Here is a 27,435-nt window from a genome sequence, read left to right on the forward strand (position 1 = left end):
CAATAGCGATTCCGAGTTCGTTCGAGAATGTCCCGATGGTTTCGGCGGGCGCTTGCCGTGTCCGGTACGCTGTCGGCCTCGTGGGCATCGGAGGGATCCGACAATGGCGATTCCGAGATCGTTCGAGAGGTTTCGGGGCTCCGGTCGTCGATGCGCCGTCCGCGACGTGCACAAAGGCGAGGGACGACGCACACAAAACAAGTGCGATCATACCAGCACTAAAGCCCCGGATCCCATCAGAACTCCGAAGTTAATCGTGCTTGGGCGAGAGTAGTACAAGGATGGGTGACCCCCTAGGAAGTCCTCGTGTTGCACTCCTTTTTGCGCCCCGAGCGGCCAAAACCTCTCCCGTCGACCTCCGAGGCGATGGTTTTGGGCCTCGGAATTTGCCGTGACCGCTACGTAGTCAGTCTCGTGGGGCTCGGAGAGAGCTTTCCGGAATGGGGCCGCAATAGCGATTCCGAGTTCGTTCGAGAAAGTCCCGATGGTTTCGGCGCGCGCTTGCCGTGTCCGGTACACGGTCGGCCTCGTGGGCATCGGAGGGATCCGACAATGGCGATTCCGAGATCGTTCGAGAGGTTTCGGGGCTCCGGTCGTCGATGCGCCGTCCGCGACGTGCACAAAGGCGAGGGACGACGCACACAAAACGAATGCGCTCATACCAGCACTAAAGCACCGGATCCCATCAGAACTCCGAAGTTAAGCCTGCTTGGGCTAGAGTAGTACTAGGATGGGTGACCCCCTGGGAAGTCCTCGTGTTGCACTCCTTTTTGCGCCCCGAGCGGCCAAAAGACTTACTTAAAACTCTCTTTTAAGCTTTTCAATTTTTCCAGCATTATGGCCAACAATAAATATGTCATGAACATATATATAGCATGAGAATAATGAAATCATCATCTAAAAATTTCTTCATAAAACATACAATGACCAGACATGGTTCTAGGATGGGTGACCCCCTGGGAAGTCCTCGTGTTGCACTCCTTTTTGCGCCTCGAGCGGCCAAAACCTCTCCCGTCGACCTCCGAGGCGATGGTTTTGGGCCTCGGAATTTGCCATGACCGCTACACAGTCAGTCTCGTGGGGCTCGGAGAGAGCTTTCCGGAATGGGGCCGCAATAGCGATTCCGAGTTCGTTCGAGAAAGTCCCGATGGTTTCGGCGCGCGCTTGCCTTGTCCGGTACGCGGTCGGCCTCGTGGGCATCGGAGGGATCCGACAATGGCGATTCCGAGATCGTTCGAGAGGTTTCGGGGCTCCGGTCGTCGATGCGCCGTCCGCGACGTGCACAAAGGCGAGGGACGATGCACACAAAACGAGTGCGATCATACCAGCACCGGATCACATCAGAACTCCGAAGTTAAGCGTGCTTGGGTCACCCGTGGGAAGTCCTCGTGTTGCACTCCTTTTTGCGCCCCGAGCGGCCAAAAGACTTACTTAAAACTATCTTTTAAGCTTTTCAATTTTTCCAGCATTATGGCCAACAATAAATATGTCATTAACATATATATAGCAGGAGAATAATGAAATCATCATCTAAAAATTTCTTCATAAAACATACAATGACCAGACATGGTTCTAGGATGGGTGACCCCCAGGGAAGTCCTCGTGTTGCACTCCTTTTTGCGCCCCGAGCAGCCAAAACCTCTCCCGTCGACCTCCGAGGCGATGGTTTTGGGCCTCGGAATTTGCCGTGACCGCTACGCAGTCAGTCTCGTGGGGCTCGGAGAGAGCTTTCCGGAATGGGGCCGCAATAGCGATTCCGAGTTCGTTCGAGAAAGTCCCGATGGTTTCGGCGGGTGCTTGCCGTGTCCGGTACGCGGTCGGCCTCGTGGGCATCGGAGGGATCCGACAATGGCGATTCCGAGATCGTTCGAGAGGTTTCGGGGCTCCGGTCATCGATGCGCCGTCCGCGACGTGCACAAAGGCGAGGGACGACGCACACAAAACGAGTGCGATCATACCAGCACTAAAGCACCGGATCCCATCAGAACTCCGAAGTTAAGCCTGCTTGGGCGAGAGTAGTACTAGGATTGGTGACCCCCCGGGAAGTCCTCGTGTTGCACTCCTTTTTGCACCCCGAGCGGCCAAAAGACTTACTTAAAACTCTCTTTTAAGCTTTTCAATTTTTCCAGCATTATGGCCAACAATAAATATGTCATTAACATATATATAGCAGGAGAATAATGAAATCATCATCTAAAAATTTCTTCATAAAACATACAATGACCAGACATGGTTCTAGGATGGGTGACCCCCTGGGAAGTCCACGTGTTGCACTCCTTTTTGCGCCCCGAGCGGCCAAAACCTCTCCCGTCGACCTCCGAGGCGATGGTTTTGGGCCTCGGAATTTGCCGTGACCGCTACGCAGTCAGTCTCGTGGGGTTCGGAGAGAGCTTTCCGGAATGGGGCCGCAATAGCGATTCCGAGTTCGTTCGAGAAAGTCCCGATGGTTTCGGCGCGCGCTTGCCGTGTCCGGTACGCGGTCGGCCTCGTGGGCATCGGAGGGATCCGACAATGGCGATTCCGAGATCGTTCGAGAGTTTTCAGGGCTCCGGTCGTCGATGCGCCGTCCGCGACGTGCACAAATGCGAGGGACGACGCATACAAAATGAGTGCGATCATACCAGCACTAAAGCACCGGATCCCATCAGAACTCCGAAGTTAAGCCTGCTTGGGCGAGAGTAGTACTAGGATGGGTGACCCCCTGGGAAGTCCTTGTGTTGCACTTCTTTATGCGCCCCGAGCGGCCAAAAGACTTACTTAAAACTCTCTTTTAAGCTTTTCAATTTTTCCAGCATTATGGCCAACAATAAATATGTCATTAACATATATATAGCAGGAGAATAATGAAATCATCATCTAAAAATTTCTTCATAAAACATACAATGACCAGACATGGTTCTAGGATGGGTGACCCCCTGGGAAGTCCTCGTGTTGCACTCCTTTTTGTGCCCCGAGCGGCCAAAACCTCTCCCGTCGACCTCCGAGGCGATGGTTTTGGGCCTCGGAATTTGCCATGACCGCTACGCAGTCAGTCTCGTGGGGCTCGGAGAGAGCTTTCCGGAATGGGGCCGCAATAGCGATTCCGAGTTCGTTCGAGAAAGTCCCGATGGTTTCGGCGCGCGCTTGCCGTGTCCGGTACGCGGTCGGCCTCGTGGGCATCGGAGGGATCCGACAATGGCGATTCCGAGATCGTTCGAGAGGTTTCGGGGCTCCGGTCGTCGATGCGCCGTCCGCGACGTGCACAAAGGCGAGGGACGACGCACACAAAACGAGTGCGATCATACCAGCACTAAAGCACCGGATCCCATCAGAACTCCGAAGTTAAGCCTGCTTGGGCGAGAGTAGTACTAGGATTGGTGACCCCCCGGGAAGTCCTCGTGTTGCACTCCTTTTTGCACCCCGAGCGGCCAAAAGACTTACTTAAAACTCTCTTTTAAGCTTTTCAATTTTTCCAGCATTATGGCCAACAATAAATATGTCATTAACATATATATAGCAGGAGAATAATGAAATCATCATCTAAAAATTTCTTCATAAAACATACAATGACCAGACATGGTTCTAGGATGGGTGACCCCCTGGGAAGTCCACGTGTTGCACTCCTTTTTGCGCCCCGAGCGGCCAAAACCTCTCCCGTCGACCTCCGAGGCGATGGTTTTGGGCCTCGGAATTTGCCGTGACCGCTACACAGTCAGTCTCGTGGGGCTCGGAGAGAGCTTTCCGGAATGGGGCCGCAATAGCGATTCCGAGTTCGTTCGAGAATGTCCCGATGGTTTCGGCGGGCGCTTGCCGTGTCCGGTACGCGGTCGGCCTCGTGGGCATCGGAGGGATCCGACAATGGCGATTCCGAGATCGTTCGAGAGGTTTCGGGGCTCCGGTCGTCGATGCGCCGTCCGCGACGTGCACAAAGGCGAGGGACGACGCACACAAAACAAGTGCGATCATACCAGCACTAAAGCCCCGGATCCCATCAGAACTCCGAAGTTAAGCCTGCTTGGGCGAGAGTAGTACTAGGATGGGTGACCCCCTGGGAAGTCCTCGTGTTGCACTCCTTTATGCGCCCCGAGCGGCCAAAAGACTTACTTAAAACTCTCTTTTAAGCTTTTCAATTTTTCCAGCATTATGGCCAACAATAAATATGTCATTAACATATATATAGCAGGAGAATAATGAAATCATCATCTAAAAATTTCTTCATAAAACATACAATGACCAGACATGGTTCTAGGATGGGTGACCCCCTGGGAAGTCCTCGTGTTGCACTCCTTTTTGTGCCCCGAGCGGCCAAAACCTCTCCCGTCGACCTCCGAGGCGATGGTTTTGGGCCTCGAAATTTGCCGTGACCGCTACGCAGTCAGTCTCGTGGGGCTCGGAGAGAGCTTTCCGGAATGGGGCCGCAATAGCGATTCCGAGTTCGTTCGAGAAAGTCCCGATGGTTTCGGCGCGCGCTTGCCGTGTCCGGTACGCGGTCGGCCTCGTGGGCATCGGAGGGATCCGACAATGGCGATTCCGAGATCGTTCGAGAGGTTTCGGGGCTCCGGTCGTCGATGCGCCGTCCGCGACGTGAACAAAGGCGAGGGACGACGCACACAAAACGAGTGCGATCATACCAGCACTAAAGCACCGGATCCCATCAGAACTCCGAAGTTAAGCCTGCTTGGGCGAGAGTAGTACTAGGATGGGTGACCCCCTGGGAAGTCCTTGTGTTGCACTCCTTTTTGCGCCCCGAGCGGCCAAAAGACTTACTTAAAACTCTCTTTTAAGCTTTTCAATTTTTCCAGCATTATGGCCAACAATAAATATGTCATTAACATATATATAGCAGGAGAATAATGAAATCATCATCTAAAAATTTCTTCATAAAACATACAATGACCAGACATGGTTCTAGGATGGGTGACCCCCTGGGAAGTCCTCGTGTTGCACTCCTTTTTGTGCCCCGAGCGGCCAAAACCTCTCCCGTCGACCTCCGAGGCGATGGTTTTGGGCCTCGAAATTTGCCGTGACCGCTACGCAGTCAGTCTCGTGGGGCTCGGAGAGAGCTTTCCGGAATGGGGCCGCAATAGCGATTCCGAGTTCGTTCGAGAAAGTCCCGATGGTTTCGGCGGGCGCTTGCCGTGTCCGGTACGCGGTCGGCCTCGTGGGCATCGGAGGGATCCGACAATGGCGATTCCGAGATCGTTCGAGAGGTTTCGGGGCTCCGGTCGTCGATGCGCCGTCCGCGACGTGCACAAAGGCGAGGGACGACGCACACAAAACAAGTGCGATCATACCAGCACTAAAGCCCCGGATCCCATCAGAACTCCGAAGTTAAGCCTGCTTGGGCGAGAGTAGTACTAGGATGGGTGACCCCCTGGGAAGTCCTTGTGTTGCACTCCTTTATGCGCCCCGAGCGGCCAAAAGACTTACTTAAAACTCTCTTTTAAGCTTTTCAATTTTTCCAGCATTATGGCCAACAATAAATATGTCATTAACATATATATAGCAGGAGAATAATGAAATCATCATCTAAAAATTTCTTCATAAAACATACAATGACCAGACATGGTTCTAGGATGGGTGACCCCCTGGGAAGTCCTCGTGTTGCACTCCTTTTTGTGCCCCGAGCGGCCAAAACCTCTCCCGTCGACCTCCGAGGCGATGGTTCTGGGCCTCGAAATTTGCCGTGACCGCTACGCAGTCAGTCTCGTGGGGCTCGGAGAGAGCTTTCCGGAATGGGGCCGCAATAGCGATTCCGAGTTCGTTCGAGAAAGTCCCGATGGTTTCGGCGCGCGCTTGCCGTGTCCGGTACGCGGTCGGCCTCGTGGGCATCGGAGGGATCCGACAATGGCGATTCCGAGATCGTTCGAGAGGTTTCGGGGCTCCGGTCGTCGATGCGCCGTCCGCGACGTGAACAAAGGCGAGGGACGACGCACACAAAACGAGTGCGATCATACCAGCACTAAAGCACCGGATCCCATCAGAACTCCGAAGTTAAGCCTGCTTGGGCGAGAGTAGTACTAGGATGGGTGACCCCCTGGGAAGTCCTTGTGTTGCACTCCTTTTTGCGCCCCGAGCGGCCAAAAGACTTACTTAAAACTCTCTTTTAAGCTTTTCAATTTTTCCAGCATTATGGCCAACAATAAATATGTCATTAACATATATATAGCAGGAGAATAATGAAATCATCAACTAAAAATTTCTTCATAAAACATACAATGACCAGACATGGTTCTAGGATGGGTGACCCCCTGGGAAGTCCTCGTGTTGCACTCCTTTTTGTGCCCCGAGCGGCCAAAACCTCTCCCGTCGACCTCCGAGGCGATGGTTTTGGGCCTCGAAATTTGCCGTGACCGCTACGCAGTCAGTCTCGTGGGGCTCGGAGAGAGCTTTCCGGAATGGGGCCGCAATAGCGATTCCGAGTTCGTTCGAGAAAGTCCCGATGGTTTCGGCGCGCGCTTGCCTTGTCCGGTACGCGGTCGGCCTCGTGGGCATCGGAGGGATCCGACAATGGCGATTCCGAGATCGTTCGAGAGGTTTCGGGGCTCCGGTCGTCGATGCGCCGTCCGCGACGTGCACAAAGGCGAGGGACGATGCACACAAAACGAGTGCGATCATACCAGCACCGGATCACATCAGAACTCCGAAGTTAAGCGTGCTTGGGTCACCCGTGGGAAGTCCTCGTGTTGCACTCCTTTTTGCGCCCCGAGCGGCCAAAAGACTTACTTAAAACTATCTTTTAAGCTTTTCAATTTTTCCAGCATTATGGCCAACAATAAATATGTCATTAACATATATATAGCAGGAGAATAATGAAATCATCATCTAAAAATTTCTTCATAAAACATACAATGACCAGACATGGTTCTAGGATGGGTGACCCCCAGGGAAGTCCTCGTGTTGCACTCCTTTTTGCGCCCCGAGCAGCCAAAACCTCTCCCGTCGACCTCCGAGGCGATGGTTTTGGGCCTCGGAATTTGCCGTGACCGCTACGCAGTCAGTCTCGTGGGGCTCGGAGAGAGCTTTCCGGAATGGGGCCGCAATAGCGATTCCGAGTTCGTTCGAGAATGTCCCGATGGTTTCGGCGGGCGCTTGCCGTGTCCGGTACGCGGTCGGCCTCGTGGGCATCGGAGGGATCCGACAATGGCGATTCCGAGATCGTTCGAGAGGTTTCGGGGCTCCGGTCGTCGATGCGCCGTCCGCGACGTGCACAAAGGCGAGGGACGACGCACACAAAACAAGTGCGATCATACCAGCACTAAAGCCCCGGATCCCATCAGAACTCCGAAGTTAATCGTGCTTGGGCGAGAGTAGTACAAGGATGGGTGACCCCCTAGGAAGTCCTCGTGTTGCACTCCTTTTTGCGCCCCGAGCGGCCAAAACCTCTCCCGTCGACCTCCGAGGCGATGGTTTTGGGCCTCGGAATTTGCCGTGACCGCTACGTAGTCAGTCTCGTGGGGCTCGGAGAGAGCTTTCCGGAATGGGGCCGCAATAGCGATTCCGAGTTCGTTCGAGAAAGTCCCGATGGTTTCGGCGCGCGCTTGCCGTGTCCGGTACACGGTCGGCCTCGTGGGCATCGGAGGGATCCGACAATGGCGATTCCGAGATCGTTCGAGAGGTTTCGGGGCTTCGGTCGTCGATGCGCCGTCCGCGACGTGCACAAAGGCGAGGGACGACGCACACAAAACGAGTGCGATCATACCAGCACTAAAGCACCGGATCCCATCAGAACTCCGAAGTTAAGCCTGCTTGGGCGAGAGTAGTACTAGGATGGGTGACCCCCTGGGAAGTCCTCGTGTTGCACTCCTTTTTGCGCCCCGAGCGGCCAAAAGACTTACTTAAAACTCTCTTTTAAGCTTTTCAATTTTTCCAGCATTATGGCCAACAATAAATATGTCATTAACATATATATAGCAGGAGAATAATGAAATCATCATCTAAAAATTTCTTCATAAAACATACAATGACCAGACATGGTTCTAGGATGGGTGACCCCCTGGGAAGTCCTCGTGTTGCACTCTTTTTTGCGCCCCGAGCGGCCAAAACCTCTCCCGTCGACCTCCGAGGCGATGGTTTTGGGCCTCGGAATTTGCCGTGACCGCTACGCAGTCAGTCTCGTGGGGCTCGGAGAGAGCTTTCCGGAATGGGGCCGCAATAGCGATTCCGAGTTCGTTCGAGAAAGTCCCGATGGTTTCGGCGCGCGCTTGCCGTGTCCGGTACGCGGTCGGCCTCGTGGGCATCGGAGGGATCCGACAATGGCGATTCCGAGATCGTTCGAGAGGTTTCGGGGCTCCGGTCGTCGATGCGCCGTCCGCGACGTGAACCAAGGCGAGGGACGACGAACACAAAACGAGTGCGATCATACCAGCACTAAAGCACTGGATCCCATCAGAACTCCGAAGTTAAGCCTGCTTGGGCGAGAGTAGTACTAGGATGGGTGACCCCCTGGGAAGTCCTCGTGTTGCACTCCTTTTCGCGCCCCGAGCGGCCAAAAGACTTACTTAAAACTCTCTTTTAAGCTTTTCAATTTTTCCAGCATTATGGCCAACAATAAATATGTCATTAACATATATATAGCAGGAGAATAATGAAATCATCATCTAAAAATTTCTTCATAAAACATACAATGACCAGACATGGTTCTAGGATGGGTGACCCCCTGGGAAGTCCTCGTTTTGCACTCCTTTTTGCGCCCCGAGCGGCCAAAACCTCTCCCGTCGACCTCCGAGGCGATGGTTTTGGGCCTCGGAATTTGCCGTGACCGCTACGCAGTCAGTCTCGTGGGGCTCGGAGAGAGCTTTCCGGAATGGGGCCGCAATAGCGATTCCGAGTTCGTTCGAGAAAGTCCCGATGGTTTCGGCGCGCGCTTGCCGTGTCCGGTACGCGGTCGGCCTCGTGGGCATCGGAGGGATCCGACAATGGCGATTCCGAGATCGTTCGAGAGGTTTCGGGGCTCCGGTCGTCGATGCGCCGTCCGCGACGTGCACAAAGGCGAGGGACGACGCATACAAAACGAGTGCGCTCATACCAGCACTAAAGCACCGGATCCCATCAGAACTCCGAAGTTAAGCCTGCTTGGGCGAGAGTAGTACTAGGATGGGTGACCCCCTGGGAAGTCCTCGTGTTGCACTCCTTTTTGCGCCCCGAGCGGCCAAAAGACTTACTTAAAACTCTCTTTTAAGCTTTTCAATTTTTCCAGCATTATGGCCAACAATAAATATGTCATGAACATATATATAGCATGAGAATAATGAAATCATCATCTAAAAATTTCTTCATAAAACATACAATGACCAGACATGGTTCTAGGATGGGTGACCCCCTGGGAAGTCCTCGTGTTGCACTCCTTTTTGCGCCTCGAGCGGCCAAAACCTCTCCCGTCGACCTCCGAGGCGATGGTTTTGGGCCTCGGAATTTGCCGTGACCGCTACGCAGTCAGTCTCGTGGGGCTCGGAGAGAGCTTTCCGGAATGGGGCCGCAATAGCAATTCCGAGTTCGTTCGAGAAAGTCCCGATGGTTTCGGCGCGCGCTTGCCGTGTCCGGTACGCGGTCGGCCTCGTGGGCATCGGAGGGATCCGACAATGGCGATTCCGAGATCGTTCGAGAGGTTTCGGGGCTCCGGTCGTCGATGGGCCGTCCGCGACGTGCACAAAGGCGAGGGACGACGCACACAAAACGAGTGCGATCATACTAGCACTAAAGCACCGGATCCCATCAGAACTCCGAAGTTATGCCTGCTTGGGCGAGAGTAGTACTAGGATGGGTGACCCCCTGGGAAGTCCTCGTGTTGCACTCCTTTTTGCGCCCCGAGCGGCCAAAAGACTTACTTAAAACTCTCTTTTAAGCTTTTCAATTTTTCCAGCATTATGGCCAACAATAAATATGTCATTAACATATATATAGCAGGAGAATAATGAAATCATCATCTAAAAATTTCTTCATAAAACATACAATGACCAGACATGGTTCTAGGATGGGTGAACCCCTGGGAAGTCCTCGTGTTGCACTCCTTTTTGCGCCCCGAGCGGCCAAAACCTCTCCCGTCGACCTCCGAGGCGATGGTTTTGGGCCTCGGAATTTGCCATGACCGCTACGCAGTCAGTCTCGTGGGGCTCGGAGAGAGCTTTCCGGAATGGGGCCGCAATAGCGATTTCGAGTTCGTTCGAGAAAGTCCCGATGGTTTCGGCGCGCGCTTGCCGTGTCCGGTACGCGGTCGGCCTCGTGGGCATCGGAGGGATCCGACAATCGCGATTCCGATATCGTTCGAGAGGTTTCGGGGCTCCGGTCGTCGATGGGTCGTCCGCGACGTGCACAAAGGCGAGGGACGACGCACAAAAAACGAGTGCGATCATACCAGCACTAAAGCACCGGATCCCATAAGAACTCCGCAGTTAAGCCTGCTTGGTCGAGAGTAGTAATAGGATGGGTGACCCCCTGGGAAGTCCTCGTGTTGCACTCCTTTGTGCGCCCCGAGCGGCCAAAAGACTTACTTAAAACTCTCTTTTAAGCTTTTCAATTTTTCCAGCATTATGGCCAATAATAAATATGTCATTAACATATATATAGCAGGAGAATAATGAAATCATCATCTAAAAATTTCTTCATAAAACATACAATGACCAGACATGGTTCTAGGATGGGTGACCCCCTCGGAAGTCCTCGTGTTGCACTCCTTTTTGCGCCCCGAGCGGCCAAAACCTCTCCCGTCGACCTCCGAGGCGATGGTTTTGGGCCTCGGAATTTGCCGTGACCGCTACGCAGTCAGTCTCGTGGGGCTCAGAGAGAGCTTTCCGGAATGGGGCCGCAATAGCGATTCCGAGTTCGTTCGAGAAAGTCCCGATGGTTTCGGCGCGCGCTTGCCATGTCCGGTACGCGGTCGGCCTCGTGGGCATCGGAGGGATCCGACAATCGCGATTCCGAGATCGTTCGAGAGGTTTCGGGGCTCCGGTCGTCGATGCGTCGTCCGCGACGTGCACAAAGGCGAGGGACGACGCACACAAAACGAGTGCGATCATACCAGCACTAAAGCACCGGATCCCATCAGAACTCCGAAGTTAAGCCTGCTTGGGCGAGAGTAGTACTAGGATGGGTGACCCCCTGGGAAGTCCTCGTGTTGCACTCCTTTTTGCGCCCCGAGCGGCCAAAAGACTTACTTAAAACTCTCTTTTAAGCTTTTCAATTTTTCCAGCATTATGGCCAACAATAAATATGTCATGAACATATATATAGCAGGAGAATAATGAAATCATCATCTAAAAATTTCTTAATAAAACATACAATGACCAGACATGGTTCTAGGATGGGTGACCCCCTGGGAAGTCCTCGTGTTGCACTCCTTTTTGCGCCCCGAGCGGCCAAAACCTCTCCCGTCGACCTCCGAGGCGATGGTTTTGGGCCTCGGAATTTGCCGTGACCGCTACGCAGTCAGTCTCGTGGGGCTCGGAGAGAGCTTTCCGGAATGGAGCCGCAATAGCGATTCCGAGTTCGTTCGAGAAAGTCCCGATGGTTTCGGCGCGCGCTTGCCGTGTCCGGTACGCGGTCGGCCTCGTGGGCATCGGAGGGATCCGACAATGGCGATTCCGAGATCGTTCGAGAGGTTTCGGGGCTCCGGTCGTCGATGCGCCGTCCGCGACGTGCACAAAGGCGAGGGACGACGCACACAAAACGAGTGCGCTCATACCAGCACTAAAGCACCGGATCCCATCAGAACTCCGAAGTTAAGCCTGCTTGGGCGAGAGTAGTACTAGGATGGGTGACCCCCTGGGAAGTCCTCGTGTTGCACTCCTTTTTGCGCCCCGAGCGGCCAAAAGACTTACTTAAAACTCTCTTTTAAGCTTTTCAATTTTTCCAGCATTATGGCCAACAATAAATATGTCATTAACATATATATAGCAGGAGAATAATGAAATCATCATCTAAAAATTTCTTCATAAAACATACAATGACCAGACATGGTTCTAGGATGGGTGACCCCTTGGGAAGTCCTCGTGTTGCACTCCTTTTTGCGCCCCGAGCGGCCAAAACCTCTCCCGTCGACCTCCGAGGCGATGGTTTTGGGTCTCGGAATTTGCCGTGACCGCTACGGTGTCAGTCTCGTGGGGCTCGGAGAGAGCTTTCCGGAATGGGGCCGCAATAGCGATTCCGAGTTCGTTCGAGAAAGTCCCGATGGTTTCGGCGCGCGCTTGCCGTGTCCGGTACGCGGTCGGCCTCGTGGGCATCGGAGGGATCCGACAATGGCGATTCCGAGATCGTTCGAGAGGTTTCGGGGCTCCGGTCGTCGATGCGCCGTCCGCGACGTGCACAAAGGCGAGGGACGACGCACACAAAACGAGTGCGATCATACCAGCACCGGATCCCATCAGAACTCCGAAGTTAAGCCTGCTTGGGCGAGAGTAGTACTAGGATGGGTGACCCCCTGGGAAGTCCTCGTGTTGCACTCCTTTTTGCGCCCCGAGCGGCCAAAAGACTTACTTAAAACTCTCTTTTAAGCTTTTCAATTTTTCCAGCATTATGGCCAACAATAAATATGTTATTAACATATATATAGCAGGAGAATAATGAAATCATCATCTAAAAATTTCTTCATAAAACATACAATGACCAGACATGGTTCTAGGATGGGTGACCCCCTGGGAAGTCCTCGTGTTGCACTCCTTTTTGCGCCCCGAGCGGCCAAAACTTCTCCCGTCGACCTCCGAGGCGATGGTTTTGGGCCTCGGAATTTGCCGTGACCGTTACGCAGTCAGTCTCGTGGGGCTCGGAGAGAGCTTTCCGGAATGGGGCCGCAATAGCGATTCCGAGTTCGTTCGAGAAAGTCCCGATGGTTTCGGCGCGCGCTTGCCGTGTCCGGTACGCGGTCGGCCTCGTGGGCATCGGAGGGATCCGACAATGGCGATTCCGAGATCGTTCGAGAGGTTTCAGGGCTCCGGTCGTCGATGCGCCGTCCGCGACGTGCACAAAGGCGAGGGACGACGCACACAAAACGATTGCGATCATACCAACACTAAAGCACCGGATCCCATCAGAACTCTGAAGTTAAGCGTGCTTGGGCGAGAGTAGTACTAGGATGGGTGACCCCCTAGGAAGTCCTCGTGTTGCACTCCTTTTTGCGCCCCGAGCGGCCAAAAGACTTACTTAAAACTCTCTTTTAAGCTTTTCAATTTTTCCAGCATTATGGCCAACAATAAATATGTCATTAACATATATATAGCAGGAGAATAATGAAATCATCATCTAAAAATTTCTTCATAAAACATACAATGACCAGACATGGTTCTAGGATGGGTGACCCCTTGGGAAGTCCTCGTGTTGCACTCCTTTTTGCGCCCCGAGCGGCCAAAACCTCTCCCGTCGACCTCCGAGGCGATGGTTTTGGGTCTCGGAATTTGCCGTGACCGCTACGGTGTCAGTCTCGTGGGGCTCGGAGAGAGCTTTCCGGAATGGGGCCGCAATAGCGATTCCGAGTTCGTTCGAGAAAGTCCCGATGGTTTCGGCGCGCGCTTGCCGTGTCCGGTACGCGGTCGGCCTCGTGGGCATCGGAGGGATCCGACAATGGCGATTCCGAGATCGTTCGAGAGGTTTCGGGGCTCCGGTCGTCGATGCGCCGTCCGCGACGTGCACAAAGGCGAGGGACGACGCACACAAAACGAGTGCGATCATACCAGCACCGGATCCCATCAGAACTCCGAAGTTAAGCCTGCTTGGGCGAGAGTAGTACTAGGATGGGTGACCCCCTGGGAAGTCCTCGTGTTGCACTCCTTTTTGCGCCCCGAGCGGCCAAAAGACTTACTTAAAACTCTCTTTTAAGCTTTTCAATTTTTCCAGCATTATGGCCAACAATAAATATGTCAATAACATATATATAGCAGGAGAATAATGAAATCATCATCTAAAAATTTCTTCATAAAACATACAATGACCAGACATGGTTCTAGGATGGGTGACCCCCTGGGAAGTCCTAGTGTTGCACTCCTTTTTGCGCCCCGAGCGGCCAAAACCTCTCCCGTCGACCTCCGAGGCGATGGTTTTGGGCCTCGGAATTTGCCGTGACCGCTACGCAGTCAGTCTCGTGGGGCTCGGAGAGAGCTTTCCGGAATGGGGCCGCAATAGCGATTCCGAGTTCGTTCGAGAAAGTCCCGCTGGTTTCGGCGCGCCCTTGCCGTGTCCGGTACGCGGTCGGCCTCGTGGGCATCGGAGGTATCCGACAATGGCGATTCCGAGATCGTTCGAGAGGTTTCGGGGCTCCGGTCGTCGATGCGCCGTCCGCGACGTGCACAAAGGCGAGGGACGACGCACAAAAAACGAGTGCGATCATACCAGCACCGGATCCCATCAGAACTCCGAAGTTAAGCATGCTTGGGCGAGAGTAGTACTAGGATGGGTGACCCCCTGGGAAGTCCTCGTGTTGCACTCCTTTTTGGGCCCCGAGCGGCCAAAAGACTTACTTAAAACTCTCTTTTAAGCTTTTCAATTTTTCTAGCATTCTGGCCAACAATAAATATGTCATTAACATATATATAGCAGGAGAATAATGAAATCATCATCTAAAAATTTCTTCATAAAACATACAATGACCAGACATGGTTCTAGGATGGGTGACCCCCTGGGAAGTCCTCGTGTTGCACTCCTTTTTGCGCCCCGAGCGGCCAAAACCTCTCCTGTCGACCTCCGAGGCGATGGTTTTGGGCCTCGGAATTTGCCGTGACCGCTACGCAGTCAGTCTCGTGGGGCTCGGAGAGAGCTTTCCGGAATGGGGCCGCAATAGCGATTCCGAGTTCGTTCGAGAAAGTCCCGATGGTTTCGGCGCGCGCTTGCCGTGTCCAGTACGCGGCCGGCCTCGTGGGCATCGGAGGGATCCGACAATGGCGATTACGAGATCGTTCGAGAGGTTTCGGGGCTCCGGTCGTCGATGCGCCGTCCGCGACATGCACAAAGGCGAGGGACGACGCACACAAAACGACTGCGATCATACCAGCACTAAAGCACCGGATCCCATCAGAACTCCGAAGTTAAGCCTGCTTGGGCGAGAGTAGTACTAGGATGGGTGACCCCCTAGGAAGTCCTCGTGTTGCACTCCTTTTTGCGCCACGAGCGGCCAAAAGACTTACTTAAAACTCTCTTTTAAGCTTTTCAATTTTTCCAGCATTATGGCCAACAATAAATATGTCATTAACATATATATAGCAGGAGAATAATGAAATCATCATCTAAAAATTTCTTCATAAAACATACAATGACCAGACATGGTTTTAGGATGGGTGACCCCCTGGGAAGTCCTCGTGTTGCACTACTTTTTGCGCCCCGAGCGGCCAAAACCTCTCCCGTCGACCTCCGAGGCGATGGTTTTGGGCCTCGGAATTTGCCGTGACCGCTACGCAGTCAGTCTCGTGGGGCTCGGAGAGAGCTTTCCGGAATGGGGCCGCAATAGCGATTCCGAGTTCGTTCGAGAAAGTCCCGATGGTTTCGGCGCGCGCTTGCCGTGTCCGGTACGCGGTCGGCCTCGTCGGCATCGGAGGGATCCGACAATGGCGATTCCGAGATCGTTCGAGAGGTTTCGGGTCTCCGGTCGTCGATGCGCCGTCCGCGACGTGCACAAAGGCGAGGGACGACGCACAAAAAACGAGTGCGATCATACCAGCACCGGATCCCATCAGAACTCCGAAGTTAAGTGTGCTTGGGCGAGAGTAGTACTAGGATGGGTGACCCCCTGGGAAGTCCTCGTGTTGCACTCCTTTTTGGGCCCCGAGCGGCCAAAAGACTTACTTAAAACTCTCTTTTAAGCTTTTCAATTTTTCTAGTATTCGGGCCAACAATAAATATGTCATTAACATATATATAGCAGGAGAATAATGAAATTATCATCTAAAAATTTCTTCATAAAACATACAATGACCAAACATGGTTCTAGGATGGGTGACCCCCTAGGAAGTCCTCGTGTTGCACTCCTTTTTGCGCCCCGAGCGGCCAAAACCTCTCCTGTCGACCTCCGAGGCGATGGTTTGGGGCCTCGGAATTTGCCGTGACCGCTACGCAGTCAGTCTCGTGGGGCTCGGAGAGAGCTTTCCGGAATGGGGCCGCAATAGCGATTCCGAGTTCGTTCGAGAAAGTCCCGATGGTTTCGGCGCGCGCTTGCCGTGTCCGGTACGCGGTCGGCCTCGTGGGCATCGGAGGGATCCGACAATGGCGATTCCGAGATCGTTCGAGAGGTTTCGGGGCTCCGGTCGTCGATGCGCCGTCCGCGACGTGCACAAAGGCGAGGGACGACGCACACAAAACGAGTGCGATCATACCAGCACTAAAGCACCGGATCCCATCAGAACTCCGAAGTTAAGCCTGCTTGGGCGAGAGTAGTACTAGGATGGGTGACCCCCTGGGAAGTCCTCGTGTTGCACTCCTTTTTGCGCCCCGAGCGGCCAAAAGACTTACTTAAAACTCTCTTTTAAGCTTTTCAATTTTTCCAGCATTATGGCCAACAATAAATATGTCATTAACATATATATAGCAGGAGAATAATGAAATTATCATCTAAAAATTTCTTCATAAAACATACAATGACCAGACATGGTTCTAGGATGGGTGACCCCCTGGGAAGTCCTCGTGTTGCACTACTTTTTGCGCCCTGAGCGGCCAAAACCTCTCCCGTCGACCTCCGAGGCGATGGTTTTGGGCATCGGAATTTGCCGTGACCGCTACGCAGTCAGTCTCGTGGGGCTCGGAGAGAGCTTTCCGGAATGGGGCCGCAATAGCGATTCCGAGTTCGTTCGAGAATGTCTCGATGGTTTCGGCGCGCGCTTGCCGTGTCCGGTACGCGGTCGGCCTCGTGGGCATCGGAGGGATCCGACAATGGCGATTCCGAGATCGTTCGAGAGGTTTCGGGGCTCCGGTCGTCGATGCGCCGTCCGCGACGTGCACAAAGGCGAGGGACGACGCACAAAAAACGAGTGCGATCATACCAGCACCGGATCCCATCAGAACTCCGAAGTTAAGCGTGCTTGGGCGAGAGTAGTACTAGGATGGGTGACCCCCTTGGAAGTCCTCGTGTTGCACTCCTTTTTGGGCCCCGAGCGGCCAAAAGACTTACTTAAAACTCTCTTTTAAGCTTTTCAATTTTTCTAGCATTCTGGCCAACAATAAATATGTCATTAACATATATATAGCAGGAGAATAATGAAATCATCATCTAAAAATTTCTTCATAAAACATACAATGACCAGACATGGTTCTAGGATGGGTGACCCCCTGGGAAGTCCTCGTGTTGCACTCCTTTTTGCGCCCCGAGCGGCCAAAACCACTCCTGTCGACCTCCGAGGCGATGGTTTTGGGCCTCGGAATTTGCCGTGACCGCTACGCAGTCAGTCTCGTGGGGCTCGGAGAGAGCTTTCCGGAATGGGGCCGCAATAGCGATTCCGAGTTCGTTCGAGAAACTCCCGATGGTTTCGGCGCGCGCTTGCCGTGTCCGGTACGCGGTCGGCCTCGTGGGCATCGGAGGGATCCGACAATGGCGATTCCGAGATCGTTCGAGAGGTTTCGGGGCTCCGGTCGTCGATGCGCCGTCCGCGACGTGCACAAAGGCGAGGGACGACGCACAAAAAACGAGTGCGATCATACCAGCACCGGATCCCATCAGAACTCCGAAGTTAAGCGTGCTTGGGCGAGAGTAGTACTAGGATGGGTGACCCCCTGGGAAGTCCTCGTGTTGCACTCCTTTTTGGGCCCCGAGCGGCCAAAAGACTTACTTAAAACTCTCTTTTAAGCTTTTCAATTTTTCTAGCATTCTGGCCAACAATAAATATGTCATTAACATATATATAGCAGGAGAATAATGAAATCATCATCTAAAAATTTCTTCATAAAACATACAATGACCAGACATGGTTCTAGGATGGGTGACCCCCTGGGAAGTCCTCGTGTTGCACTCCTTTTTGCGCCCCGAGCGGCCAAAACCACTCCTGTCGACCTCCGAGGCGATGGTTTTGGGCCTCGGAATTTGCCGTGACCGCTACGCAGTCAGTCTCGTGGGGCTCGGAGAGAGCTTTACGGAATGGGGCCGCAATAGCGATTCCGAGTTCGTTCGAGAAACTCCCGATGGTTTCGGCGCGCGCTTGCCGTGTCCGGTACGCGGTCGGCCTCGTGGGCATCGGAGGGATCCGACAATGGCGATTCCGAGATCGTTCGAGAGGTTTCGGGGCTCCGGTCGTCGATGCGCCGTCCGCGACGTGCACAAAGGCGAGGGACGACGCACACAAAACTAGTGCGATCATACCAGCACTAAAGCACCGGATCCCATCAGAACTCCGAAGTTAAGCCTGCTTGGGCGAGAGTAGTACTAGGATGGGTGACCCCCTGGGAAGTCCTCGTGTTGCACTCCTTTTTGCGCCACGAGCGGCCAAAAGACTTACTTAAAACTCTCTTTTAAGCTTTTCAATTTTTCCAGCATTATGGCCAACAATAAATATGTCATTAACATATATATAGCAGGAGAATAATGAAATCATCATCTAAAAATTTCTTCATAAAATATACAATGACCAGACATGGTTCTAGGATGGGTGACCCCCTGGGAAGTCCTCGTGTTGCACTCCTTTTTGCGCCCCGAGCGGCCAAAACCTCTCCTGTCGACCTCCGAGGCGATGGTTTGGGGCCTCGGAATTTGCCGTGACCGCTACGCAGTCAGTCTCGTGGGGCTCGGAGAGAGCTTTCCGGAATGGGGCCGCAATAGCGATTCCGAGTTCGTTCGAGAAAGTCCCGATGGTTTCGGCGCGCGCTTGCCGTGTCCGGTACGCGGTCGGCCTCGTGTGCATCGGAGGGATCCGACAATGGCGATTCCGAGATCGTTCGAGAGGTTTCGGGGCTCCGGTCGTCGATGCGCCGTCCGCGACGTGCACAAAGGCGAGGGACGACGCACACAAAATGAGTTCGATCATACCAGCACTAAAGCACCGGATCCCATCCGAACTCCGAAGTTAAGCGTGCTTGTGCGAGAGTAGTACTAGGATGGGTGACCCCCTGGGATGTCCTCGTGTCGCACTCCTTTTTGCGCCCCGAGCGGCCAAAAGACTTACTTAAAACTCTCTTTTAAGCTTTTCAATTTTTCCAGCATTATGGCCAACAATAAATATGTCATTAACATATATATAGCAGGAGAATAATGAAATCATCATCTAAAAATTTCTTCATAAAACATACAATGACCAGACATGGTTCTAGGATGGGTGACCCCCTGGGAAGTCCTCGTGTTGCACTCCTTTTTGGGCCCCGAGCGGCCAAAAGACTTACTTAAAACTCTCTTTTAAGCTTTTCAATTTTTCTAGCATTCTGGCCAACAATAAATATGTCATTAACATATATATAGCAGGAGAATAATGAAATTATCATCTAAAAATTTCTTTATAAAACATACAATGACCAGACATGGTTCTAGGATGGGTGACCCCCTGGGAAGTCCTCGTGTTGCACTCCTTTTTGCGCCCCGAGCGGCCAATACCTCTCCTGTCGACCTCCGAGGCGATGGTTTGGGGCCTCGGAATTTGCCGTGACCGCTACGCAGTCAGTCTCGTGGGGCTCGGAGAGAGCTTTCCGGAATGGGGCCGCAATAGCGATTCCGAGTTCGTTCGAGAAAGTCCCGATGGTTTCGGCGCGCGCTTGCCGTGTCCGGTACGCGGTCGGCCTCGTGGGCATCGGAGGGATCCGACAATGGCGATTCCGAGATCGTTCGAGAGGTTTCGGGGCTCCGGTCGTCGATGCGCCGTCCGCGACGTGCACAAAGGCGAGGGACGACGCACACAAAACTAGTGCGATCATACCAGCACTAAAGCACCGGATCCCATCAGAACTCCGAAGTTAAGCCTGCTTGGGCGAGAGTAGTACTAGGATGGTTGACCCCCTGGGAATTCCTCGTGTTGCACTCCTTTTTGCGCCACGAGCGGCCAAAAGACTTACTTAAAACTCTCTTTTAAGCTTTTCAATTTTTCCAGCATTATGGCCAACAATAAATATGTCATTAACATATATATAGCAGGAGAATAATGAAATCATCATCTAAAAATTTCTTCATAAAACATACAATGACCAGACATGGTTCTAGGATGGGTGACCCCCTGGGAAGTCCTCGTGTTGCACTCCTTTTTGCGCCCCGAGCGGCCAAAACCTCTCCTGTCGACCTCCGAGGCGATGGTTTGGGGCCTCGGAATTTGCCGTGACCGCTACGCAGTCAGTCTCGTGGGGCTCGGAGAGAGCTTTCCGGAATGGGGCCGCAATAGCGATTCCGAGTTCGTTCGAGAAAGTCCCGATGGTTTCGGCGCGCGCTTGCCGTGTCCGGTACGCGGTCGGCCTCGTGGGCATCGGAGGGATCCGACAATGGCGATTCCGAGATCGTTCGAGAGGTTTCGGGGCTCCGGTCGTCGATGCGCCGTCCGCGACGTGCACAAAGGCGAGGGACGACGCACACAAAACGAGTTCGATCATACCAGCACTAAAGCACCGGATCCCATCCGAACTCCGAAGTTAAGCGTGCTTGTGCGAGAGTAGTACTAGGATGGGTGACCCCTTGGGATGTCCTCGTGTCGCACTCCTTTTTGCGCCCCGAGCGGCCAAAAGACTTACTTAAAACTCTCTTTTAAGCTTTTCAATTTTTCCAGCATTATGGCCAACAATAAATATGTCATTAACATATATATAGCAGGAGAATAATGAAATCATCATCTAAAAATTTCTTCATAAAACATACAATGACCAGACATGGTTCTAGGATGGGTGACCCCCTGGGAAGTCCTCGTGTTGCACTCCTTTTTGGGCCCCGAGCGGCCAAAAGACTTACTTAAAACTCTCTTTTAAGCTTTTCAATTTTTCTAGCATTCTGGCCAACAATAAATATGTCATTAACATATATATAGCAGGAGAATAATGAAATTATTATCTAAAAATTTCTTCATAAAACATACAATGACCAGACATGGTTCTAGGATGGGTGACCCCCTGGGAAGTCCTCGTGTTGCACTCCTTTTTGCGCCCCGAGCGGCCAAAACCTCTCCTGTCGACCTCCGAGGCGATGGTTTGGGGCCTCGGAATTTGCCGTGACCGCTACGCAGTCAGTCTCGTGGGGCTCGGAGAGAGCTTTCCGGAATGGGGCCGCAATAGCGATTCCGAGTTCGTTCGAGAAAGTCCCGATGGTTTCGACGCGCGCTTGCCGTGTCCGGTACGCGGTCGGCCTCGTGGGCATCGGAGGGATCCGACAATGGCGATTCCGAGATCGTTCGAGAGGTTTCGGGGCTCCGGTCGTCGATGCGCCGTCCGCGACGTGCACAAAGGCGAGGGACGACGCACACAAAACGAGTGCGATCATACCAGCACTAAAGCACCGGATCCCATTAGAACTCCGAAGTTAAGCCTGCTTGGGCGAGAGTAGTACTAGGATGGGTGACCCCCTGGGAAGTCCTCGTGTTGCACTCCTTTTTGCGCCCCGAGCGGCCAAAAGACTTACTTAAAACTCTCTTTTAAGCTTTTCAATTTTTCCAGCATTATGGCCAACAATAAATATGTCATTAACATATATATAGCTGGAGAATAATGAAATCATCATCTAAAAATTTCTTCATAAAACATACAATGACCAGACATGGTTCTAGGATGGGTGACCCCCTGGGAAGTCCTCGTGTTGCACTCCTTTTTGCGCCCCGAGCGGCCAAAACCTCTCCCGTCGACCTCCGAGGCGATGGTTTTGGGCCTCGGAATTTGCCGTGACCACTACGCAGTCAGTCTCGTGGGGCTCGGAGAGAGCTTTCCGGAATGGGGCCGCAATAGCGATTCCGAGTTCGTTCGAGAAAGTCCCGATAGTTTCGGCGCGCGCTTGCCGTGTCCGGTACGCGGTCAGCCTCGTGGGCATCGGAGGGATCCGACAATGGCGATTCCGAGATCGTTCGAGAGGTTTCGGGGCTCCGGTCGTCGATGCGCCGTCCGCGACGTGCACAAAGGCGAGGGACGACGCACACAAAACGAGTGCAATTATATCAGCACTAAAGCACCGGATCCCATCCGAACTCCGAAGTTAATCTTGCTTGTGCGAGAGTAGTACTAGGATGGGTGACCCCCTGGGATGTCCTCGTGTCGCACTCCTTTTTGCGCCCCGAGCGGCCAAAAGACTTACTTAAAACTCTCTTTTAAGCTTTTCAATTTTTCCAGCATTATGGCCAACAATAAATATGTCATTAACATATATATAGCAGGAGAATAATGAAATCATCATCTAAAAATTTCTTCATAAAACATACAATGACCAGACATGGTTCTAGGATGGGTGACCCCCTGGGAAGTCCTCGTGTTGCACTCCTTTTTGCGCCCCGAGCGGCCAAAACCTCTCCCGTCGACCTCCGAGGCGATGGTTTTGGGCCTCGGAATTTGCCGTGACCGCTACGCAGTCAGTCTCGTGGGGCTCGGAGAGAGCTTTCCGGAATGGGGCTGCAATAGCGATTCCGAGTTCGTTCGAGAAAGTCCCGATGGTTTCGGCGCGCGCTTGCCGTGTCCGGTACGCGGTCGGCCTCGTGGGCATCGGAGGGATCCGACAATGGCGATTCCGAGATCGTTCGAGAGGTTTCGGGGCTCCGGTCGTCGATGCGCCGTCCGCGACGTGCACAAAGGCGAGGGACGACGCACACAAAACGAGTGCGATCATACCAGCACTAAAGCACCGGATCCCATTAGAACTCCGAAGTTAAGCCTGCTTGGGCGAGAGTAGTACTAGGATGGGTGACCCCCTGGGAAGTCCTCGTGTTGCACTCCTTTTTGCGCCCCGAGCGGCCAAAAGACTTACTTAAAACTCTCTTTTAAGCTTTTCAATTTTTCCAGCATTATGGCCAACAATAAATATGTCATTAACATATATATAGCTGGAGAATAATGAAATCATCATCTAAAAATTTCTTCATAAAACATACAATGACCAGACATGGTTCTAGGATGGGTGACCCCCTGGGAAGTCCTCGTGTTGCACTCCTTTTTGCGCCCCGAGCGGCCAAAACCTCTCCCGTCGACCTCCGAGGCGATGGTTTTGGGCCTCGGAATTTGCCGTGACCGCTACGCAGTCAGTCTCGTGGGGCTCGGAGAGAGCTTTCCGGAATGGGGCCGCAATAGCGATTCCGAGTTCGTTCGAGAAAGTCCCGATAGTTTCGGCGCGCGCTTGCCGTGTCCGGTACGCAGTCAGCCTCGTGGGCATCGGAGGGATCCGACAATGGCGATTCCGAGATCGTTCGAGAGGTTTCGGGGCTCCGGTCGTCGATGCGCCGTCCGCGACGTGCACAAAGGCGAGGGACGACGCACACAAAACGAGTGCGATCATACCAGCACTAAAGCACCGGATCCCATCCGAACTCCGAAGTTAATCGTGCTTGTGCGAGAGTAGTACTAGGATGGGTGACCCCCTGGGATGTCCTCGTGTCGCACTCCTTTTTGCGCCCCGAGCGGCCAAAAGACTTACTTAAAACTCTCTTTTAAGCTTTTCAATTTTTCCAGCATTATGGCCAACAATAAATATGTCATTAACATATATATAGCAGGAGAATAATGAAATCATCATCTAAAAATTTCTTCATAAAACATACAATGACCAGACATGGTTCTAGGATGGGTGACCCCCTGGGAAGTCCTCGTGTTGCACTCCTTTTTGCGCCCCGAGCGGCCAAAACCTCTCCCGTCGACCTCCGAGGCGATGGTTTTGGGCCTCGGAATTTGCCGTGACCGCTACGCAGTCAGTCTCGTGGGGCTCGGAGAGAGCTTTCCGGAATGGGGCCGCAATAGCGATTCCGAGTTCGTTCGAGAAAGTCCCGATGGTTTCGGCGCGCGCTTGCCGTGTCCGGTACGCGGTCGGCCTCGTGGGCATCGGAGGGATCCGACAATGGCGATTCCGAGATCGTTCGAGAGGTTTCGGGGCTCCGGTCGTCGATGCGCCGTCCGCGACGTGCACAAAGGCGAGGGACGACGCACACAAAACTAGTGCGATCATACTAGCACTAAAGCACCGGATCCCATCAGAACTCCGAAGTTAAGCCTGCTTGGGCGAGAGTAGTACTAGGATGGGTGACCCCCTGGGAAGTCCTCGTGTTGCACTCCTTTTTGCGCCACGAGCGGCCAAAAGACTTACTTAAAACTCTCTTTTAAGCTTTTCAATTTTTCCAGCATTATGGCCAACAATAAATATGTCATTAACATATATATAGCAGGAGAATAATGAAATCATCATCTAAAAATTTCTTCATAAAACATACAATGACCAGACATGGTTCTAGGATGGGTGACCCCCTGGGAAGTCCTCGTGTTGCACTCCTTTTTGCGCCCCGAGCGGCCAAAACCTCTCCTGTCGACCTCCGAGGCGATGGTTTGGGGCCTCGGAATTTGCCGTGACCGCTACGCAGTCAGTCTCGTGGGGCTCGGAGAGAGCTTTCCGGAATGGGGCCGCAATAGCGATTCCGAGTTCGTTCGAGAAAGTCCCGATGGTTTCGGCGCGCGCTTGCCGTGTCCGGTACGCGGTCGGCCTCGTGGGCATCGGAGGGATCCGACAATGGCGATTCCGAGATCGTTCGAGAGGTTTCGGGGCTCCGGTCGTCGATGCACCGTCCGCGACGTGCACAAAGGCGAGGGACGACGCACACAAAATGAGTTCGATCATACCAGCACTAAAGCACCGGATCCCATCCGAACTCCGAAGTTAAGCGTGCTTGTGCGAGAGTAGTACTAGGATGGGTGACCCCCTTGGATGTCCTCGTGTCGCACTCCTTTTTGCGCCCCGAGCGGCCAAAAGACTTACTTAAAACTCTATTTTAAGCTTTTCAATTTTTCCAGCATTATGGCCAACAATAAATATGTCATTAACATATATATAGCAGGAGAATAATGAAATCATCATCTAAAAATTTCTTCATAAAACATACAATGACCAGACATGGTTCTAGGATGGGTGACCCCCTGGGAAGTCCTCGTGTTGCACTCCTTTTTGGGCCCCGAGCGGCCAAAAGACTTACTTAAAACTCTCTTTTAAGCTTTTCAATTTTTCTAGCATTCTGGCCAACAATAAATATGTCATTAACATATATATAGCAGGAGAATAATGAAATTATCATCTAAAAATTTCTTCATAAAACATACAATGACCAGACATGGTTCTAGGATGGGTGACCCCCTGGGAAGTCCTCGTGTTGCACTCCTTTTTGCGCCCCGAGCGGCCAAAACCTCTCCTGTCGACCTCCGAGGCGATGGTTTGGGGCCTCGGAATTTGCCGTGACCGCTACGCAGTCAGTCTCGTGGGGCTCGGAGAGAGCTTTCCGGAATGGGGCCGCAATAGCGATTCCGAGTTCGTTCGAGAAAGTCCCGATGGTTTCGGCGCGCGCTTGCCGTGTCCGGTACGCGGTCGGCCTCGTGGGCATCGGAGGGATCCGACAATTGCGATTCCGAGATCGTTCGAGAGGTTTCGGGGCTCCGGTCGTCGATGCGCCGTCCGCGACGTGCACAAAGGCGAGGGACGACGCACACAAAACTAGTGCGATCATACCAGCACTAAAGCACCGGATCCCATCAGAACTCCGAAGTTAAGCCTGCTTGGGCGAGAGTAGTACTAGGATGGTTGACCCCCTGGGAAGTCCTCGTGTTGCACTCCTTTTTGCGCCACGAGCGGCCAAAAGACTTACTTAAAACTCTCTTTTAAGCTTTTCAATTTTTCCAGCATTATGGCCAACAATAAATATGTCATTAACATATATATAGCAGGAGAATAATGAAATCATCATCTAAAAATTTCTTCATAAAACATACAATGACCAGACATGGTTCTAGGATGGGTGACCCCCTGGGAAGTCCTCGTGTTGCACTCCTTTTTGCGCCCCGAGCGGCCAAAACCTCTCCTGTCGACCTCCGAGGCGATGGTTTGGGGCCTCGGAATTTGCCGTGACCGCTACGCAGTCAGTCTCGTGGGGCTCGGAGAGAGCTTTCCGGAATGGGGCCGCAATAGCGATTCCGAGTTCGTTCGAGAAAGTCCCGATGGTTTCGGCGCGCGCTTGCCGTGTCCGGTACGCGGTCGGCCTCGTGGGCATCGGAGGGATCCGACAATGGCAATTCCGAGATCGTTCGAGAGGTTTCGGGGCTCCGGTCGTCGATGCGCCGTCCGCGACGTGCACAAAGGCGAGGGACGACGCACACAAAACTAGTGCGATCATACCAGCACTAAAGCACCGGATCCCATCAGAACTCCGAAGTTAAGCCTGCTTGGGCGAGAGTAGTACTAGGATGGGTGACCCCCTGGGAAGTCCTCGTGTTGCACTCCTTTTTGCGCCACGAGCGGCCAAAAGACATACTTAAAACTCTCTTTTAAGCTTTTCAATTTTTCCAGCATTATGGCCAACAATAAATATGTCATTAACATATATATAGCAGGAGAATAATGAAATCATCATCTAAAAATTTCTTCATAAAACATACAATGACCAGACATGGTTCTAGGATGGGTGACCCCCTGGGAAGTCCTCGTGTTGCACTCCTTTTTGCGCCCCGAGCGGCCAAAACCTCTCCTGTCGACCTCCGAGGCGATGGTTTGGGGCCTCGGAATTTGCCGTGACCGCTACGCAGTCAGTCTCGTGGGGCTCGGAGAGAGCTTTCCGGAATGGGGCCGCAATAGCGATTTCGAGTTCGTTCGAGAAAGTCCCGATGGTTTCGGCGCGCGCTTGCCGTGTCCGGTACGCGGTCGGCCTCGTGGGCATCGGAGGGATCCGACAATGGCGATTCCGAGATCGTTCGAGAGGTTTCGGGGCTCCGGTCGTCGATGCGCCGTCCGCGACGTGCACAAAGGCGAGGGACGACGCACACAAAACGAGTTCGATCATACCAACACTAAAGCATCGGATCCCATCCGAACTCCGAAGTTAAGCGTGCTTGTGCGAGAGTAGTACTAGGATGGGTGACCCCTTGGGATGTCCTCGTGTCGCACTCCTTTTTGCGCCCCGAGCGGCCAAAAGACTTACTTAAAACTCTCTTTTAAGCTTTTCAATTTTTCCAGCATTATGGCCAACAATAAATATGTCATTAACATATATATAGCAGGAGAATAATGAAATCATCATCTAAAAATTTCTTCATAAAACATAAATGACCAGACATGGTTCTAGGATGGGTGACCCCCTGGGAAGTCCTCGTGTTGCACTCCTTTTTGGGCCCCGAGCGGCCAAAAGACTTACTTAAAACTCTCTTTTAAGCTTTTCAATTTTTCTAGCATTCTGGCCAACAATAAATATGTCATTAACATATATATAGCAGGAGAATAATGAAATTATCATCTAAAAATTTCTTCATAAAACATACAATGACCAGACATGGTTCTAGGATGGGTGACCCCCTGGGAAGTCCTCGTGTTGCACTCCTTTTTGCGCCCCGAGCGGCCAAAACCTCTCCTGTCGACCTCCGAGGCGATGGTTTGGGGCCTCG

At 52.7% G+C, this 27,435-nt stretch overlaps 33 non-coding genes and 6 pseudogenes across 33 annotated transcripts; all 39 read left to right on the plus strand.

Moving 5' to 3' along the window:
• Positions 1-199: 199 nt before the first annotated feature.
• LOC135590389 (5S ribosomal RNA) lies at positions 200-318 on the plus strand. Its single transcript, XR_010477797.1, has one exon. It is a non-coding gene; the product is annotated as a 5S ribosomal RNA (ribosomal RNA).
• A 330-nt stretch (positions 319-648) lies between these two features.
• Positions 649-767, plus strand: LOC135590294 (5S ribosomal RNA). The gene has a single exon (XR_010477701.1). It is a non-coding gene; the product is annotated as a 5S ribosomal RNA (ribosomal RNA).
• A 1,177-nt stretch (positions 768-1,944) lies between these two features.
• Positions 1,945-2,063, plus strand: LOC135590061 (5S ribosomal RNA). Its single transcript, XR_010477468.1, has one exon. It is a non-coding gene; the product is annotated as a 5S ribosomal RNA (ribosomal RNA).
• Positions 2,064-2,607: 544 nt separating this feature from the next.
• Positions 2,608-2,726, plus strand: LOC135589525 (5S ribosomal RNA). The gene has a single exon (XR_010476932.1). It is a non-coding gene; the product is annotated as a 5S ribosomal RNA (ribosomal RNA).
• Positions 2,727-3,270: 544 nt separating this feature from the next.
• On the plus strand, positions 3,271-3,389 carry LOC135590063 (5S ribosomal RNA). Its single transcript, XR_010477470.1, has one exon. It is a non-coding gene; the product is annotated as a 5S ribosomal RNA (ribosomal RNA).
• Positions 3,390-3,933: 544 nt separating this feature from the next.
• On the plus strand, positions 3,934-4,052 carry LOC135589790 (5S ribosomal RNA). Its single transcript, XR_010477196.1, has one exon. It is a non-coding gene; the product is annotated as a 5S ribosomal RNA (ribosomal RNA).
• A 544-nt stretch (positions 4,053-4,596) lies between these two features.
• LOC135592152 (5S ribosomal RNA) lies at positions 4,597-4,715 on the plus strand. Its single transcript, XR_010478917.1, has one exon. It is a non-coding gene; the product is annotated as a 5S ribosomal RNA (ribosomal RNA).
• Positions 4,716-5,259: 544 nt separating this feature from the next.
• LOC135590045 (5S ribosomal RNA) lies at positions 5,260-5,378 on the plus strand. Its single transcript, XR_010477451.1, has one exon. It is a non-coding gene; the product is annotated as a 5S ribosomal RNA (ribosomal RNA).
• Positions 5,379-5,922: 544 nt separating this feature from the next.
• LOC135592153 (5S ribosomal RNA) lies at positions 5,923-6,041 on the plus strand. The gene has a single exon (XR_010478919.1). It is a non-coding gene; the product is annotated as a 5S ribosomal RNA (ribosomal RNA).
• Positions 6,042-7,218: 1,177 nt separating this feature from the next.
• Positions 7,219-7,337, plus strand: LOC135590390 (5S ribosomal RNA). The gene has a single exon (XR_010477798.1). It is a non-coding gene; the product is annotated as a 5S ribosomal RNA (ribosomal RNA).
• A 330-nt stretch (positions 7,338-7,667) lies between these two features.
• LOC135591728 (5S ribosomal RNA) lies at positions 7,668-7,786 on the plus strand. The gene has a single exon (XR_010478596.1). It is a non-coding gene; the product is annotated as a 5S ribosomal RNA (ribosomal RNA).
• A 544-nt stretch (positions 7,787-8,330) lies between these two features.
• LOC135589280 (5S ribosomal RNA) lies at positions 8,331-8,449 on the plus strand. Its single transcript, XR_010476689.1, has one exon. It is a non-coding gene; the product is annotated as a 5S ribosomal RNA (ribosomal RNA).
• A 544-nt stretch (positions 8,450-8,993) lies between these two features.
• LOC135589312 (5S ribosomal RNA) lies at positions 8,994-9,112 on the plus strand. The gene has a single exon (XR_010476721.1). It is a non-coding gene; the product is annotated as a 5S ribosomal RNA (ribosomal RNA).
• Positions 9,113-9,656: 544 nt separating this feature from the next.
• LOC135590094 (5S ribosomal RNA) lies at positions 9,657-9,775 on the plus strand. Its single transcript, XR_010477501.1, has one exon. It is a non-coding gene; the product is annotated as a 5S ribosomal RNA (ribosomal RNA).
• Positions 9,776-10,319: 544 nt separating this feature from the next.
• Positions 10,320-10,438, plus strand: LOC135590603 (5S ribosomal RNA). Its single transcript, XR_010478010.1, has one exon. It is a non-coding gene; the product is annotated as a 5S ribosomal RNA (ribosomal RNA).
• A 544-nt stretch (positions 10,439-10,982) lies between these two features.
• Positions 10,983-11,101, plus strand: LOC135591741 (5S ribosomal RNA). The gene has a single exon (XR_010478598.1). It is a non-coding gene; the product is annotated as a 5S ribosomal RNA (ribosomal RNA).
• Positions 11,102-11,645: 544 nt separating this feature from the next.
• Positions 11,646-11,764, plus strand: LOC135589313 (5S ribosomal RNA). Its single transcript, XR_010476722.1, has one exon. It is a non-coding gene; the product is annotated as a 5S ribosomal RNA (ribosomal RNA).
• Positions 11,765-12,308: 544 nt separating this feature from the next.
• LOC135591319 (5S ribosomal RNA) lies at positions 12,309-12,419 on the plus strand (annotated as a pseudogene).
• Positions 12,420-12,963: 544 nt separating this feature from the next.
• LOC135590118 (5S ribosomal RNA) lies at positions 12,964-13,082 on the plus strand. Its single transcript, XR_010477525.1, has one exon. It is a non-coding gene; the product is annotated as a 5S ribosomal RNA (ribosomal RNA).
• A 544-nt stretch (positions 13,083-13,626) lies between these two features.
• LOC135591320 (5S ribosomal RNA) lies at positions 13,627-13,737 on the plus strand (annotated as a pseudogene).
• Positions 13,738-14,281: 544 nt separating this feature from the next.
• LOC135591020 (5S ribosomal RNA) lies at positions 14,282-14,392 on the plus strand (annotated as a pseudogene).
• Positions 14,393-14,936: 544 nt separating this feature from the next.
• LOC135589843 (5S ribosomal RNA) lies at positions 14,937-15,055 on the plus strand. The gene has a single exon (XR_010477250.1). It is a non-coding gene; the product is annotated as a 5S ribosomal RNA (ribosomal RNA).
• Positions 15,056-15,599: 544 nt separating this feature from the next.
• On the plus strand, positions 15,600-15,710 carry LOC135591021 (5S ribosomal RNA; annotated as a pseudogene).
• Positions 15,711-16,254: 544 nt separating this feature from the next.
• LOC135591753 (5S ribosomal RNA) lies at positions 16,255-16,373 on the plus strand. Its single transcript, XR_010478600.1, has one exon. It is a non-coding gene; the product is annotated as a 5S ribosomal RNA (ribosomal RNA).
• A 544-nt stretch (positions 16,374-16,917) lies between these two features.
• LOC135591450 (5S ribosomal RNA) lies at positions 16,918-17,028 on the plus strand (annotated as a pseudogene).
• A 544-nt stretch (positions 17,029-17,572) lies between these two features.
• On the plus strand, positions 17,573-17,683 carry LOC135591146 (5S ribosomal RNA; annotated as a pseudogene).
• Positions 17,684-18,227: 544 nt separating this feature from the next.
• LOC135589320 (5S ribosomal RNA) lies at positions 18,228-18,346 on the plus strand. The gene has a single exon (XR_010476728.1). It is a non-coding gene; the product is annotated as a 5S ribosomal RNA (ribosomal RNA).
• Positions 18,347-18,890: 544 nt separating this feature from the next.
• LOC135590457 (5S ribosomal RNA) lies at positions 18,891-19,009 on the plus strand. Its single transcript, XR_010477865.1, has one exon. It is a non-coding gene; the product is annotated as a 5S ribosomal RNA (ribosomal RNA).
• A 758-nt stretch (positions 19,010-19,767) lies between these two features.
• Positions 19,768-19,886, plus strand: LOC135589806 (5S ribosomal RNA). The gene has a single exon (XR_010477213.1). It is a non-coding gene; the product is annotated as a 5S ribosomal RNA (ribosomal RNA).
• A 544-nt stretch (positions 19,887-20,430) lies between these two features.
• LOC135590521 (5S ribosomal RNA) lies at positions 20,431-20,549 on the plus strand. Its single transcript, XR_010477929.1, has one exon. It is a non-coding gene; the product is annotated as a 5S ribosomal RNA (ribosomal RNA).
• Positions 20,550-21,307: 758 nt separating this feature from the next.
• Positions 21,308-21,426, plus strand: LOC135592052 (5S ribosomal RNA). Its single transcript, XR_010478817.1, has one exon. It is a non-coding gene; the product is annotated as a 5S ribosomal RNA (ribosomal RNA).
• Positions 21,427-21,970: 544 nt separating this feature from the next.
• On the plus strand, positions 21,971-22,089 carry LOC135590923 (5S ribosomal RNA). Its single transcript, XR_010478327.1, has one exon. It is a non-coding gene; the product is annotated as a 5S ribosomal RNA (ribosomal RNA).
• Positions 22,090-22,633: 544 nt separating this feature from the next.
• Positions 22,634-22,752, plus strand: LOC135592053 (5S ribosomal RNA). Its single transcript, XR_010478818.1, has one exon. It is a non-coding gene; the product is annotated as a 5S ribosomal RNA (ribosomal RNA).
• A 544-nt stretch (positions 22,753-23,296) lies between these two features.
• On the plus strand, positions 23,297-23,415 carry LOC135590124 (5S ribosomal RNA). The gene has a single exon (XR_010477530.1). It is a non-coding gene; the product is annotated as a 5S ribosomal RNA (ribosomal RNA).
• A 544-nt stretch (positions 23,416-23,959) lies between these two features.
• Positions 23,960-24,078, plus strand: LOC135589726 (5S ribosomal RNA). The gene has a single exon (XR_010477132.1). It is a non-coding gene; the product is annotated as a 5S ribosomal RNA (ribosomal RNA).
• Positions 24,079-24,622: 544 nt separating this feature from the next.
• On the plus strand, positions 24,623-24,741 carry LOC135590713 (5S ribosomal RNA). Its single transcript, XR_010478120.1, has one exon. It is a non-coding gene; the product is annotated as a 5S ribosomal RNA (ribosomal RNA).
• A 758-nt stretch (positions 24,742-25,499) lies between these two features.
• On the plus strand, positions 25,500-25,618 carry LOC135589765 (5S ribosomal RNA). Its single transcript, XR_010477172.1, has one exon. It is a non-coding gene; the product is annotated as a 5S ribosomal RNA (ribosomal RNA).
• A 544-nt stretch (positions 25,619-26,162) lies between these two features.
• LOC135589321 (5S ribosomal RNA) lies at positions 26,163-26,281 on the plus strand. The gene has a single exon (XR_010476730.1). It is a non-coding gene; the product is annotated as a 5S ribosomal RNA (ribosomal RNA).
• Positions 26,282-26,825: 544 nt separating this feature from the next.
• Positions 26,826-26,944, plus strand: LOC135591015 (5S ribosomal RNA). The gene has a single exon (XR_010478403.1). It is a non-coding gene; the product is annotated as a 5S ribosomal RNA (ribosomal RNA).
• The last annotated feature ends 491 nt before the right edge of the window (positions 26,945-27,435 follow it).

This window comes from Musa acuminata, chromosome BXJ1-8 (assembly GCF_036884655.1).
Source record: "Musa acuminata AAA Group cultivar baxijiao chromosome BXJ1-8, Cavendish_Baxijiao_AAA, whole genome shotgun sequence".
NCBI classification, from domain to species: Eukaryota; Viridiplantae; Streptophyta; class Magnoliopsida; order Zingiberales; family Musaceae; genus Musa; species Musa acuminata.